Consider the following 13,305-nt stretch of genomic DNA (forward strand, 5'->3'; position numbering starts at 1 on the left):
TATGATGCTTCATAATATTAGGCAAAGACCAAACTTTTGTGAATCCAGCATCTTTTATGTAGCGACTTCTATTCGTTGTTCTGATGCTTCATGATAATATATAGTCAATGACCGAACTCTGTGAAACCATCATCTTTATAGTAAAGATTCTAAGTTGACAACATTTCTACTTTTTCCACATTTCTCTGGCCTCTCATGTTGTTGAAGGGTTCCTCTTATCATCCTTACTTAGTGTTTAACTTAATAGAAGTTGATTTCCTAAATGATGTTTGTTCTTGTGGGCGTGCCGGAGTGGTTATCCAGCATGACTAGAAATCATGTGGGCTTTGCCCGCGCAGGTTCGAATCCCGCTGCTCACGTTTTTGTTTTTAATATGTTCATGTATGACCAAATCCATTTGAGTATATTTGGAGTAATATTTGATCATTTAGTGGTATCTTATTATATAAATCTTGATGACAAAATTACTCATTAACAAGATTATGACGTGTCAATTGTATAATTAAGATGTTGACACATGTCAATTCATTATTAAAATTTAAAAAAATAAAATTGTAAAAATTCAAAACCTAACCTAAAAAGGTTTTATATAAAAGTAAATAGATAAAATAAAACCTAATTTTATTTAGAATCTAATTATAAGATAATATATATATATATATATATACACCATAAAATTCAGAATTATAATATTGTTTACTTATTTTAATTTTTAGTTGCTATATTACAAGAAAAATATTACCTTTTATATAAGATAAAAAATGATTGTGAAAATTATACAATTAGTTACTGTTTCTAAAAAAATGTAAATACTTACCTTTACATAAAGAAAAAGATTGTTGAAGTAAAAAAAAAAAAATAGATCGTCTCATATTTTTTTCACCAATCAAAGACTGCTATTGTAATATATATGATAGGAATATGTAAAATTAAACGTATGTGTTTTTGTAACTATAAAAATGTTAAAGTGAAGAGACATATAATAGGTTATTTAATTTGTTCATCAAGACAATTTGTTGGTAGTAGTTAAGACTAAAGAGTACATTTTAATAATAAAATATATTTGGGTATACAAATAAACTTTTGGTGGTAATGTAGACAATACATTTGTAAATGGATATACATTAGTGTATTATAGCAAAAAAAACAACAACTATTTTCTATAACTAAAAGTTTATCTCTTTACTTTTATACATTGTTTTTACTTACGAAAAGTATTAAATATATATATTCTTTATTAAATTAAATTTAATTTAAATACTTTTGAACTCATCTACAACTATTTTCTTTAACTAAAAGTGTATCTATTTTTATTATTTCAACCAAACAATAAATTAAAAGGAATTTCCTCGGTTAGTTGCCCAAGACAGAAGGAAAGTGATGTGAGCACGGGATCAGACACGCGTCCAGGATCTCTTGAGCCGGACCCGGACACCTCTCAGACACTCAAATCACCAGCGGGACAACTTGGAGCAAGCATGCCTAGGATCATTTCCGGTGAAACCACTCGGACCAAGAGCTCATCTAGGACTTCAAGGCACAAGATCAACCACTTCGTCCAAGCCTTTGTCCAAGAAGACCAAGAGAACGACTCGGCCAAGGCAACCATCAGTGAGACCGTCCGTACAGTCTTCGTCCTTACCCAAGGATGAGGGCGCCAAAGACGTCAGGATCATGACTCGTACTCTTTTTTCTTACTTCGGGTTTTCCCCATGAGGTTTACCAGAGAAGGTTTTAACGAGGAGACGAGTCCTGACGCACAACGCCGCGTTTGGAAGCCAATGACGTGGTTCCCGCGTTCAGCCTAAGGATGTGGCCTATCTTTGTCATTATCTTTAAGCTTTGTGTTTTGAACCTTTTCTAGATCCTTCCCTTGTGAATGTTGGAATAGTGTGACGTGCGTGGCCTTGTTTAAACCACGGAGAGCGGCGACGTGTGCACCGTCTGTGGAGATGCGTCAAGGGCAAATGTGTGCGGACCATAACGAGTCTGCGTGTCCCTAGTTCCCTCTAAAACCTTACACTATTTAAGCTTCCAAAGCCACTTGCTTAGGTTCTTTAGACTTGAATGAAATTATAATTTTCCAAAGAGTGAATCTTGTTCTTGTCTCAACTTTCTTTCTCGCAACCTAGTATTTGAGCTACGCTTGAAAGAAACCCAAGAAGGATCGACACAAGTCGCTCTCCTTCTGGTCGGAGTACGACGTTTCCCCATAACTCGTACAAACCGACGGTTCAATCCATACCGCATCTTCCGCACCGCGTCCGATTCCGATCGTTCGTTGTGTTCCACTTCGACTCCATCTATCTCTAGAGAACCAAGGTCGAGTTTCTTACTTGGTTCGCTAGCCACCTTTGATTCCCACCGATCATTCCGTCTGTTTCCGCGTCCACCCGTCCGAACAACCGCTATCACGCAGCTGCTCGGTCGAATCCACGTTCCACTCGTTCGTTTGCCCTCAAATCTCGTTTCCATTGTCCATTCTCATCCTACTTTTACTGCGTTTCTTTTGGTCCGAGGAAAGTCACCGTCTTCCTGAGCATCCCACGACTCCGACCTCCGTCCGAGTCGCTGATAGACAGGTTTTCACCCAGGGTATCAATTCTCTATGCAGTTGTAGTACAAAGTGTTATCAATCCAAATGGTTGTTAATTGCTAGCAGGAAGGATATGATCAGAACAGTACAAGTCAAGCCAAGCAAATAGGGTTTTAGACTACCAATCCTAAAGTGATAAAAGAAAAGAAAGTAAACAAAGAACCACACAACCTAAACACTCGATGCAAGCATTCGAGTACAGGATCGGGTGGGGTGATCGAGTAAGTAAATGGGATATGAACAACTCGGTATTACTCAATGCAGGTTATCGTGTACCTGATCGGGTAAGGGATCGAGTAATGAAAGAAAATACAAGCAAATAAAATACGAAAGCTTCTAAGGACGGGGTAATCAAATCCTAAGTATTTTTGACCAGTACAGATGCCTTACATGCCTCAAGCAAATATTTCCTAGATAATGAATCTCTAAAACCTTGTTAACACACTCTCGCACTAGAAACAATCAACCTTGATCACTCCCCTACCCAACTCTCGTTGGAGAAACATGACCAAGCAGACATTAAGATCCGATTCATTATTGTCAGTAAACCCCTTACTCATCTAATCTCTTAGGCTAAGTGAGTAAACCTCTAGCATTGGTTGATTCAAGCATCTCATCTACACCTCTCGGTGGTAAAACACCTTAGATCTAATCTCAACCTCTCGGTCTGTTGACAGCATTAAGAATACCAACCTAGAAGGAAATCTATCAAATACACACAATCACCTTAAGGCATCCTAACCGATCAAGAACACAAAATCATTTATCCCATCCCTAGACACTTTACTACACTACTCGGACATAATAACAAGAAACAAAACAACAAATGAGAATGAAAATTGCATTATAATAAACGGTAGAGTAGAGTAAAAAGAATACAGGATAGAAATCGAAAGAAAATGATAAAAAGTTATGAGATAAATCTAAAAACAAAAGGGAAAAGTGTTTGAATCGCTCAGTTCTCTCACAGAAGCTCTTGCTCTCTGGTTTGAGGGTCTACGGCATGCTCGTTTGCGAGTTAGGAGAGGAGGGGTTTATATATGGAAACCCCTTTGACCTAGCTTCCCAGACCTGCCTGATGGTCTACTCGATGGGGTACACGAGGATGAAGTCGGGTTACTCCTCGGGTAGATCTTCGGGTGTTCTTCTTGCTCTTGGATCCTCCTTGATCGTGTTGGGGTTTGGACTTGTTCTTCCAGCTCGATGGCTCCTTCGGGTACATGCTCGGATTTGTCCTTGTTTTCCCCCATTTTAGGCTCTTTAGCACCTGTTTTCATCCAAAACATGTAAATGCAAAAATGCAATACCCTAAATGGTCTAAAAGTGAATTCCTACAATTAATGACCTAAAAATGCTAAGTTAGAGGTATGAACAATGCAAAATATGGACAAAAAAGAATGCTAAAAACATGTAAATTAGAGAGTTATCAGACCCCCAAACTTAAATCTTGCTAGTCCTCTAGCAAGGAAGTAGGAGGGTGCGATTTGAAAGCAGGGACTCATAACCTTAATATGCTAAGCGAAGGATTCAAGCTATAGTCCTTAAAGGAAGTTTAATGGTGCTAAGATCAATCAACATACTTACAAATATTTTTCTATGCTTATTACCATGCATCGATCTAGTTCAACCTCCAACTAAAGATAAAGAACATCTCTTTTACATTCAATTAAGTGTTTGGCGAATTCTTGCAAATGGAAGGTGAATCAAGCTCAATCAGTTTCAAGGGTAAGGCTTTTAGTAAGGTGGTTTCAAACAAATTGTTTGGGTGGTTTTCTCTCAAAAGAAGGAATGCTAGACAGTTGTGAAAACTATCTAAGACTGAGAACAATTTGGCATACAAAGTTTTACTCTTGATGATCTACCCTTTTTCTCATTCACTCTCTTTTTTTTTTAACCAAACACCCTAGAATTAAACTACCCACATCCTTGATTTTAAGTCTTTTTTTTTACTCCCTAAGGTTTAAACTTTAAACTCCTAGCTCTTCCTTTTTTTTAAAGTTTCTTTCTTTGCTAAACTCCTAATATGTATATATATTTTTTTCTTTCTTTCTAGGAGACTATAGCAAGATCTTTTCNGAAAGCAGGGACTCATAACCTTAATATGCTAAGCGAAGGATTCAAGCTATAGTCCTTAAAGGAAGTTTAATGGTGCTAAGATCAATCAACATACTTACAAATATTTTTCTATGCTTATTACCATGCATCGATCTAGTTCAACCTCCAACTAAAGATAAAGAACATCTCTTTTACATTCAATTAAGTGTTTGGCGAATTCTTGCAAATGGAAGGTGAATCAAGCTCAATCAGTTTCAAGGGTAAGGCTTTTAGTAAGGTGGTTTCAAACAAATTGTTTGGGTGGTTTTCTCTCAAAAGAAGGAATGCTAGACAGTTGTGAAAACTATCTAAGACTGAGAACAATTTGGCATACAAAGTTTTACTCTTGATGATCTACCCTTTTTCTCATTCACTCTCTTTTTTTTTTAACCAAACACCCTAGAATTAAACTACCCACATCCTTGATTTTAAGTCTTTTTTTTTACTCCCTAAGGTTTAAACTTTAAACTCCTAGCTCTTCCTTTTTTTTAAAGTTTCTTTCTTTGCTAAACTCCTAATATGTATATATATTTTTTTCTTTCTTTCTAGGAGACTATAGCAAGATCTTTTCTCTTTTTTTTTTTACTTAGAGACTTAGAGCTAATTGATTCTAACCTTAGGGACTTTCCTTTTTTTTTTATATTCCACAACCCAATCCCAAATAAACAAACTAACCACCTATCTTTCAAAACTGAATCTATTAGCTAGTTCAAATTCTAACTTAGCTAAATCAAGAGGCAGTTCATTGTCGTTCTCAATACTCTCAAGGTTTCACAACATATAGCATAATGAAAACGGCCTCACTCAACAATTCACAACAAGGTTTGAAAGAAATGTTTGGGTTAATGGGTAGGAAAAAATGAATCGGATTAAACGAAAAGATTGGTAAAAATGGAGTGCTAATCCAAATTTAGAGTTACCATGAGCAAGTATTCAAATTCCATAAGCAAGACAATTAAAGTTCAAATTAAATCCAATAATATAGAGATGTTCCAATGTTCAAACAAGAGGAGGAAGCATTCAACCGATACAAGGATCTAAGCAAAGATTTTTCATTTTTTTCCAAAGATTGATCTAGCAACAATGAACTGTGATTAAGGGCTATAGCTTCAATCCTAAGGTTTGACTTTAAACAAGGTAGTTTTAATCATTGTCCCCTAAGATGCATATGCAATAGCCCTATATGAAACAAACTAGACTCAATCTTTATGTAAATGCAACTATATGAACACTCTTTTTTTAATTTTGTTTTTAAATTTTTTTGGGTTTTTAATGCACATAGATGCAAACTCAAATGAATAAAACTAGCATGCAAAAATTTGAAATAAGAAAATTAAGAAAATAAAACACAATGTTAAATACATTCTAGGACTCTCCCCCAAACTTAAATTACACAGACCCTTGTGTAAATAAAAGTTGGAAAAAGAATCCAAGAATCACACAAAATAAAAGAAAACTAAATGCAATGTTATATACAAGGATCGGATGAAATTGGTACCTCATGGGTTGGTGAAGAAGGAGGTTGCAGCAGCCTCCATACTCGCCAACGTGTAGCCAGGGTCGTCTCTGGCTTCAGCAGGTGCCGGTGTTTGCTCGTCAGAGAGCTCAGAAATACACACGGATGACTTACTCGGACCAGCATCCGAGAGGTTGATCACAGGTGGGATCGCGTAGCTCATCGGGTAGGGCATCGAGTAGTATGACGGGTACGGCGGAAGAGGTCCAAAATGATCATCCGTGTAGCCACTCACAGGGTGCATCGTATACGACATCGTGAATGGCATCTGGTAAGGCGGAGGGAAGAGTCTTGAGTAGTCACCCGACTGGGTGCTCGATGGGTGCATCGGATAAGGCATTGTGTATCCCATCGGGTTAAGCATCGGGTAGGTGTCTGAATGGCTTCTCTGCGATGCTTCAGGTCGAGTGACATCTCCCTCTGCTTGGGGCTCGTATGATGATGCTCGGTAAGGTTCTGGAGGTGGCAGTCCTCGAGTTCCTCCTAACGGTCCGCTTTTCCCCATCCAAGTTGGTGCGTATGCCAAGGTAGGGGCTGAGGCACAGCTTGCCTTGTCTTGCAGCTCCTTGAACTGGTAAGATCTTTTACCTTCCTCACCAAAAACTTGTTTATCCTCTTCAGCCATCCGATCCTCTTGTGGGCTTCCCTCACACCAACCGGTTGCTTTTGAGAGCACACATACTCCTCAAAATCGAAATCTTCCGAGCTATCTCCCTGTCTTTGCCCGGTTTCCTCTCTCTTCTCAGCTTTGGATTCCTCATCCGGGTTGTACAGCTCCTCCAGAGGTGGTGCGAAGTCGATGTTGTCTCCCAGCCGAACCTTAGTGCATATGACATTAGGTAGGATCATTTGGGCAGCTCCGGCGGTTAGATTTACGAACTTGAAAAACAACATATTATTATGCCTCTCATAGGCCAACAATCTCGCCAGCACGAGGTAGTCTACGTCCAGTCATCTCGGTTTATGAACTACACTCTTCAAGGGCACATCGCAAGCCACCAAAATTGGTGTAATCAGTCCTCCAATGGAGATCTCTCCGCCTCCTTCTCTTCTCTTAATGGCCCATGATATGAGGTAGAGGAATTGATCAAGCAGCACAAACACCATACTAGTATCCGCTACATCTCCTACTAGTGGTGTACCATCCCTAGCATTATCCAAAACTCCACACAATGCAATGTCTAACAGCTGGAGATCATGATCATTCACATTCCCAGTCTCTTTTCTAGCAAAAAGAGTGCATGCAAGGGACTTGTGAAAATACCTCAAGACAGGGCTNTGACTTACTCGGACCAGCATCCGAGAGGTTGATCACAGGTGGGATCGCGTAGCTCATCGGGTAGGGCATCGAGTAGTATGACGGGTACGGCGGAAGAGGTCCAAAATGATCATCCGTGTAGCCACTCACAGGGTGCATCGTATACGACATCGTGAATGGCATCTGGTAAGGCGGAGGGAAGAGTCTTGAGTAGTCACCCGACTGGGTGCTCGATGGGTGCATCGGATAAGGCATTGTGTATCCCATCGGGTTAAGCATCGGGTAGGTGTCTGAATGGCTTCTCTGCGATGCTTCAGGTCGAGTGACATCTCCCTCTGCTTGGGGCTCGTATGATGATGCTCGGTAAGGTTCTGGAGGTGGCAGTCCTCGAGTTCCTCCTAACGGTCCGCTTTTCCCCATCCAAGTTGGTGCGTATGCCAAGGTAGGGGCTGAGGCACAGCTTGCCTTGTCTTGCAGCTCCTTGAACTGGTAAGATCTTTTACCTTCCTCACCAAAAACTTGTTTATCCTCTTCAGCCATCCGATCCTCTTGTGGGCTTCCCTCACACCAACCGGTTGCTTTTGAGAGCACACATACTCCTCAAAATCGAAATCTTCCGAGCTATCTCCCTGTCTTTGCCCGGTTTCCTCTCTCTTCTCAGCTTTGGATTCCTCATCCGGGTTGTACAGCTCCTCCAGAGGTGGTGCGAAGTCGATGTTGTCTCCCAGCCGAACCTTAGTGCATATGACATTAGGTAGGATCATTTGGGCAGCTCCGGCGGTTAGATTTACGAACTTGAAAAACAACATATTATTATGCCTCTCATAGGCCAACAATCTCGCCAGCACGAGGTAGTCTACGTCCAGTCATCTCGGTTTATGAACTACACTCTTCAAGGGCACATCGCAAGCCACCAAAATTGGTGTAATCAGTCCTCCAATGGAGATCTCTCCGCCTCCTTCTCTTCTCTTAATGGCCCATGATATGAGGTAGAGGAATTGATCAAGCAGCACAAACACCATACTAGTATCCGCTACATCTCCTACTAGTGGTGTACCATCCCTAGCATTATCCAAAACTCCACACAATGCAATGTCTAACAGCTGGAGATCATGATCATTCACATTCCCAGTCTCTTTTCTAGCAAAAAGAGTGCATGCAAGGGACTTGTGAAAATACCTCAAGACAGGGCTCCTTATTTGAGCGGATTTGGAGCTTGTGGACTTGTAGGGGAGCTTGTCTCATATTTTCAGCCATAGGGACCTCATTTCCTCCTTTGCAACCTCCATTCCTTCTCCACTACCAGCTTTGAAACCATACAGCTTCTCCATCTCCTTGAAAGTGAGCCGGTACTCTTTGTTCCTCACAGAGAAGGTGATGAACCCGATCCCCCCATCGGGTAGTAGGGTCGGGTGGTCCTCAAAGTAATGCAACCGAAGTGTGGAGAGAAAATGGACCATCTCCTCCTCATAGGCTTCAAGGTGAGCTCGCATCATATGGCCCAGGTGGCACATGTCGAACAGGAACTCGACATCTCTAGCGATGCCCAACTGCTTCATTGTCTCACGGTAAAGGTATCGGGTACCAACGAAGCTCATCTTCCAGAAAACCTTGAAGAGTTTTACCGGAGTCTCCACCTCCTTCTGTTTCAGCCTCCGCGAGGCTTGGCGTGTTCTCTCTCTCTGCTCCTCTTCTCTCTCACGGTTCTCCTCCTCTGAGTCTCGATCCTCTTCCTCAGCTGCTCTCTCAGCTACTCTTTCAGCCTTCTCTGAAGCTGGTCTCTTCCCTCTTGCAACCGCAGCTCTGCTCCTTGATCGAGAGGTTTGGATCTCCCCTTGCTCTTCTCCACCAGCATCAGAATCCACCTCCATGGGGTCGGTAACAGTCCTCTCGGATGCAGACAGGTCCCTACGTCGAGGAGATCGGCAAACGACACTCGCCATTGGACTTGGTGAGCGAACTCTGTGGTCTACTCGATCGGTTACTCGAGCAACGGATCGGGTGGTGGATCGGATTAAGCATCGGGTTGGGGAAGCAAAACGTTCACCCAGCGGTTGGGAATGCGAACTGTCCCTTGGGACTCTCGAGGTTCGACGGCATCACCTCCGGTTGTAGCAGCGGTGGAGGCTGATCTTCTTCCCTTCCTTTGGTAGGTTTTCGCGATTGGCTCCATTGTCGAATCCTTGAGAAGAAAAGCTAAGCTTCAAAGTTAATAGGGTTAGTTCCCAAAGAAAACTGAATAGAAACTTGAGATTGATAGAGAATAGAAACTATGGAAACTAAAAACTCTAGGGTTGAGAGACAACTTATCGGTGATAATGAGGGAGAAGGGTTTCAAAACCCTTAAATAAGCTAGGGTTTGGTTGGTGGGCTTCACCGAGAGTGGGCTTGGCTTGTGGAATTCGGACTCCACTCGCCACCCGAGCAGGGACACGATCAGGCGCGTCGAGTACGGTGTCGGGTTGAGCCTCGAGTTTCCCAATTTCCTCTTTTGCTTTTCCATTTTTTTTAATGAAAATTCAAAAATAGAAAATAAGATAAAACAAATAAATCAAAATTAAAACAAAACAAAAGATACCTTTGGGACTTCCTCCAAAGTGAGCTTGTTTAAAGTCACTAAGCTTGACTCTTCATGCTCCTTAAGCATGGGATCCAGGTGGAAGAGGTTCTGGAATCCTCTCCACAATAGCAGGCTGGTTCAACTGATTCTCCAGGTTTTGTCCAGGTTCCAAGGCAAATGTGGTGTTGACCTCCTCAATATGCTTGACTTTCCTCTGCTTGGTCTTAGTGGAAAAAGCTTGACCATCAATGGTTGGCCTCTTAATTCCCTTCTTCACATCAAACTCCATCTTGAAGTGCTCACCATGTTCTATTATGATATTGCCTTGCTTTACCTCGATCACAACACCAACTGTTGCCAAGAATGGTCTTCCTAGGATAAGTGGATCGTCTGGTTCCTTATCGATGTCAAGGATCATAAAGTCAGTAGGGACTTCCATTCTTCCAATCCTGAGAGGCAGATTTTCCAGGATCCCAATCGGATGTCTGACTGTTCTATCAGCTAGAACCAAATACAGACTGCTTGGTTTAAAACTGGTGAATCCCATCTTGTTGGCTACTGACAGCGGCATAATGCTAACTGAAGCTCCAAGGTCGCACAAACAATTCTTGAAGATCCGAAGTCCTATCGAGCACGGCAAAGTAAAGGAGCCGGGATCTTCTAATTTTTCCTCGATTCGCAGCTCAAGATCTAAACACACTCCACTCCTGATAATCTCAAACCCAATCTCCTTGACAACCTCCTTAACCTCATTCTCCAGCCAAGCTGCCTCCTTGGCAGATTCCTCTTGAAGTTTGTGTGGTGGCAAAAGCTTAGGAGGTGGAGCTTTATGCTTAGCCATACGCTCTGCAAGCACCTCCAACTGTATGTCAAGTGCAGCGTTGAACCTTTTCTCTAGCTCCCCTTCCTTTGCTATAGGTGGTTGAGGTTGATCTCTCATCTCAACATCTACTCGAGGTATCAACCGATCACCATCATCGGGTAGGTCATCGGGTTCAGCTTCGGGTGGTTCTTCGATTTGTGATTCTCGAACCAGTGCTCGATCATCAACTCGATCAGTCTCCTCGGGTGAAGGCTTGGGTTCATACTCGGATATATAGTACTTGGCCTCGTTTATCATTGGGTGATCCATATCCTCCCCATCTTGATCATCACTGTCCCCAGTGAGGTATTCCTCATAGTCATCATCAAAGAAGATTGCTTGGGCAGTTGCATAATCCTTAGGGTTCTGAACAGCTTTACCTGGGAGTTGGTTGATCTTTAGAGCTGGTTGGTTGTTGTGATGACCCTCTAGGTACCTCAGCTAAGTGCTAAGCGATTCGTACTTGGCGTTCAAATCATTGTACCCTAAGTCTATCTTGTTGCTCAACTCCGCAAAACGTTTTGCGGTGTCCATAGCTGTTGAAGCCTGATTCTGAATCATTTGCTGAAGTAGGCCGCGTAACTCAGCTTCCTGTGATTGGTTCTGCTGGCCTTGATGCTGTTGGAATCCAGGTGGTTGGTTGTAGTTTCCAGAGTATTGCTGCTTAGGGGCATATCCTTGATTGTACTGGACAAAAGGTTTCTGGTTGACCTGGTTCCCTTGAACTGCAGATGGGTAAGTTTGGTCCGAAGGATTGGCAACACTCTGGTTTCGATAAGACAGATTCGGATTCGGCTTGTAGTTGTTGTACCCTTTGTTGTAACCTCCCTGGTTGTTGATGTAGTTGACATTCTCTATTTGTACAGTCTCCCCATCTTGGTGTAAAAATTGCTCTTCCTCTGATATGGCATGAACATGCTGCTGCTGGTTAAGTAGTTTATCAAGCTTGTCATTTAGGGCTCTCATGTCCCTCTTGTACTTGGCTTCTTCCTCTCCTGTAGATCGCACAGTGCGATCGTACTCCTCATTGTAATTCCCATGAGATTGAGCCAAGTTCTCCACTAGGTCCCAACCTTCATCAACATCCTTGTTGAGGAAGTTACCATTACCTGCGGTGTCCAGCAACATCCGTATCTTGGGGACCACTCCTCTATAAAGCGTACTCAGCAATGAAGCATTACTGAATCCATGATGTGGACATCGGGTGGTGTATCCCTTGAAACGTTCCCAAGCTTCACTGAACGTCTCATTGTTCTTCTGAACAAAGCCGGAAATGTCATTTCTCAGCCTTGCGGTTCTGGAGTTGGAGAAGAATTTGGCCAGGAATGCCTTCTTGAACGCTTCCCAAGTGGTGATGGACTCCTTGAGGAGTGATTTCTCCCAGATGTGTGCTTTGTCTCCCAAAGAGAATGGGAAAAGCCTGAGGTTGAATCCATCTTCACTAACTCTATTTATCTTGGTGAGGCTACAGAGCCTATCATATTCATCCAGATGATCCAATGGGCCCTCCATTGGCAATCCATGAAACTTGGTACTCTGTATCATCTGGATGAGACTACTCTTGATCTCAAAATTGTTGTTTTGCACAGCAGGTGGTACAATGTCATTCCTTTGAGTGTGAGTAGATGGAGCATCTCCTGCTCCTATGTTGGTCCTTGCTTGAGGAGCTGGTGGACCGTTCTGATTGTTCATTGTCTCCTCAATGATTGCTGGTTGCGGTTGAATTTGTTGTTGTCTCAGTAGCCTTGGTCTGTCGATGTTGTCGATGAAAGGACTCAGGTTCTGGCTACCTCTGGATCATGTTTGCATGCACAGGTAGGTGTCCGAGTGTGTACACGAGGGTTAACTCGATCCAGGTGATCGAGTGACGGGTCGGGTGGGTGCTCGGGTTGTACCTGAGAATCAAAACAGACAAGAGCGAAAGCACACAAGTCAGATTCCAAACCAATATAAACAAAAGAACTTGATCTAGCAAGTGCTGAAATCCTAAACGTAGCAAAATAAACACAACCAAATGGCAATGACGCCAAATTGATAGACATGTTTTCACCCCGGGTATCAATTCCCTATGCAGTTGTAGTACAAAGGGTTATCAATCCAAATTTTTGTTAATTACTAGCAAGAAGGATCTAATCAGAACAGTGCAAGTCAAGCCAAGCAAATAGGGTTTTAGACTACCAATCCTAAAGTAATAAAAGAAAAGAAAGTAAACAAAGAACTACACGACCTAAGCACTCGATGCCAGCATTCGAGTGGGGTGATCGAGTAGGCAAATGAAATATGAACAACTCGAGGGGTTACTCGATCCAGGTTATCGTGTACCTGATCGGGTAAGAGATCGAGTGATGAAAAAAAATGCAAACAATTAAAATACGAAAGCTTCTAAGGATGGGGTAATCGAATCCTAAGTATTCTTGAC

At 42.1% G+C, this 13,305-nt stretch overlaps 1 non-coding gene across 1 annotated transcript; it reads left to right on the plus strand.

Moving 5' to 3' along the window:
• TRNAS-AGA lies at positions 278-359 on the plus strand. Its single transcript has one exon. It is a non-coding gene; the product is annotated as a tRNA-Ser (tRNA).

This window comes from Camelina sativa, chromosome 9 (assembly GCF_000633955.1).
Source record: "Camelina sativa cultivar DH55 chromosome 9, Cs, whole genome shotgun sequence".
NCBI lineage: Eukaryota > Viridiplantae > Streptophyta > Magnoliopsida > Brassicales > Brassicaceae > Camelina > Camelina sativa.